This window comes from Sinocyclocheilus rhinocerous, unplaced genomic scaffold (genome assembly GCF_001515625.1).
Source record: "Sinocyclocheilus rhinocerous isolate Xijiao unplaced genomic scaffold, SAMN03320098_v1.1 scaffold3946, whole genome shotgun sequence".
Lineage (NCBI taxonomy): Eukaryota > Metazoa > Chordata > Actinopteri > Cypriniformes > Cyprinidae > Sinocyclocheilus > Sinocyclocheilus rhinocerous.
In genome coordinates this window covers 16466-19641 of record NW_015642557.1, presented here as the reverse complement: position 1 = coordinate 19641, position 3176 = coordinate 16466, and positions in this window count along the sequence as shown.

The following is a 3176-nucleotide window of genomic DNA, read 5'->3' as shown; positions in this document are numbered from 1 at the left end:
TCTTATGTTTACTCTGTGAAACAGTTGCTTTAAATTCTCTTTTGCGCGCATAATTGGACAGACGTGTTGCACGGGTTTGCATTCATCTATTGTTCCTCTCATTAGCATAAAGCTGCAGTAGGCTATGACCGAGTCAAATAATTGCTCAAGCATTGGGATATGCGCCTGCCACCATTCTCCCCTGCAGTTTCACAAATATTACAACACTAGCGGAGTTTAACACCGCACGCGAGACTGAAACGTTCCTAAATTATAACGTGCATAGTTGCGCTGCGCCATCTGAAAGTTCCCAACATCATCTAAAGTTCTGCTTAAATCATGCATCTGCACCCACCTGGATGTGCGCTCATCTAATATTTAACTTAATCTTAAATTCAGACTCTTCCCTCAGTTTCCCTTGATCAGAGCATGTTTTGCTCTGTGTTAACATTCTGTGAAGTTTGTTTGTCTAGGTCTTACCCAGCACAATGCACTTCGATGGCATTTTAATGAGATTGTGTGCGTGCGCACCGGCCGTGTGTGCGCGTGTTTGCTGTGTGGCGCGTGCTTGTCGCGTCTCATTTGCATACAGCTGCTCGGCCGCCGCGCGCCCCTCCCCTACTGGCCACGAGCCCCCTCTCAATACGATCACAGTAAAGACTTACCAACATATCACTCTAAACTCATAACAAGACAAATGTGGGCATCGTAACGAAAGCCATATGTGTTTACAAGCTCGGTGGTTTAATGCCAAAAGTAAAACGTGGACTAGAGCAGGCATTAGTACATCTGTGTGAGCAATAGGTTTGACTAATGTTTGTGTTGTGGAGTTGAAAAAGAATATAAAGTTATTCAAAGAGTTATTGATTTCCTAAACAGACATGCGCACTCTAAACAGTTCAAACTAGTAATCAAATCTAAATGCTTAATTGCTCAGTATTAGGGTTTATTCAGCAATGTGTGGTAAGGGTCATTTGCACTGCTCCTCCTACAGGTTGGCACATGCTACTGCACCAACCACACAAAACACTACATGAGTGTATTGTGTTCTCTAAACCTCCCAGTGTTCATGAAGAACTTTTTAAATCAGAAAAGCGAAATGGTCAGTTTCTGGCTTATGTGAAGACATGTAAGATATTTTGTCGCAAGGATAAGCATAGCATGTTAATCTGTCATGATAAATTGAGAATAAATGCATGCATTTGAGTCAGCGTAGGAATATGATACCCATATTACCAAACGAAACCATGAATGAAACATTTTCTGAAGCAAAGCTAAAAGCATTTGAGCGCTGCACAGCCGGAAAACACTGGGACTCAATGGCTGCTGTCCATGGTTCTGAAAGCAGCCTTTTGCTTCACAAATCCCCTTTATGCTGCAAAAAGGGTGGATTTTTGTAACAATGCAATAGAACCATTCTGGGTTCCCAAAAGAACCTTTCAGTGAACAGTTCTTAAAAGAACAATTTTTATGGTGTGACAAACATTTTAATAATCAGAAGAAACTTTTGTGCACAGCAGAGGTTCCATGGATGTTAAAGGTCCATCGTAGAACCACTGACGCCAATAAAGAACCTTTTTAAAAGTGTAGAACATCCAATGTCTTGACCGCATTGACACTGAATAAAGAGGATGCAAGAAGAGTGTCAAACACTCGCTGGAATGCTCATGCAGCATGCAAGACGCTCACGCAGGCACATAAATAAACCAGGCCGTGTTAAGAATGCTGAATGTTGCATTTCCCAAACAAAGCATTTCCAACATTGACACACAGCTCGTTAGCTGCCATCATTTGCATTCCTGTATAATTGTGCATCACCCTTGATTTGTATATGATCTTCCTTATTAGCCCATATAATGGGGTTAATAAGAGGCAGCTCATTGCACTTATCGTTTCTCTGCCGAGAGGAGGCAAGAACAGAGGCAGGACTTAATTAATTGTATCAGTCTTTTCATCTGCAGCAGTAGTGCTCCCACACGAACATTAATATGATTCTGCAAATGGAGGGAAGTGGTACAGCCTGGGCCAGAGACATAAAAGATTGGACTCAAATTAATTTAGGCCTAATTAGACTGTGGGCGTCAGGGAGTGGTTTGCATAATAAGACCCTGTAAATGAGCTCAGACGCTTAGCTTAAGGCAATGCCTTTACATCTGCCTTAAACTAGACATGACAAAGAGTTTGACCCGGGCTTAGTTAGCGCAGGTCGCTTGACACGGTAGGCTGTGGTGTGGATGATGACACTTTGGAGAATCGGTAAAAGAGATTCCACATCTGCAAGCCGTCTATTGAGATTGTATTCTAGCTCATATCCATAGTAATAAAACATATTAGTCATGCTGAAATCAGGATTATTCTAATATAAAATCAAGACATTAATTCCACCCTGACCTCATGAGATAATGTAACTGTAAATGCATTTTACGATGCAGTGATTTTGCATGAATTCATAAGATGTGAATTGTACAAAAATGCACATTTGTTTCTTTAAAAAGTAAGCATGAAGGTCCACCCGTACATATAACTGTCAATGGGGCATACGCAGATCATACGAAAACCTACGAGTTCATATGAATTAGCCACCTATTCGCCAAAAAGTATAACAGATACAGAATGCAATGCGAGTGTTTTGGTAATTCAGTTGCCTGCGTATATCACTTACACAGTTTAAATCTCCCTGTGTATTTAATTGTTTAACTTACAGCTACACTATGTTAATTTGGTCACACTTTATTTTAAGGTCCAATTCTCACTGTTAGCTAACTATTAACTATGACTTTTGCTTTTTTGTTTTTGTTTTATCCAACTGTATTTACTCAGTGCAACTTATAACATCCAAGTGAAAGATATAACACCAACATGTCAGAAAAAAAAAAAAAAACAGAATCACTGACTTCTGAAAATTGTAAACTCATTTAGGTGTAGCTGATCACTTTCTCAATGGCACAAAACGCCATTTGACTTTCAACTGTGATCAGCTGTGCTCATTTTGATCAGCTCAGCATGAAAAGAGCTTTCCTGAAACATTTCAGTCCTTGGTAGTGCAACTGCAGCAAACAATCAACTATGGGTGGCAAGACACTGTCAAAAGATCTCTGGGATAAAGTTGTGAACAGGCACAAGTCAGGAGATGGATACAAAAAAATTCAAAGGCTTTATCAATGCCTAGAAGCACAGTGAAGTCTATTATTAAGAAG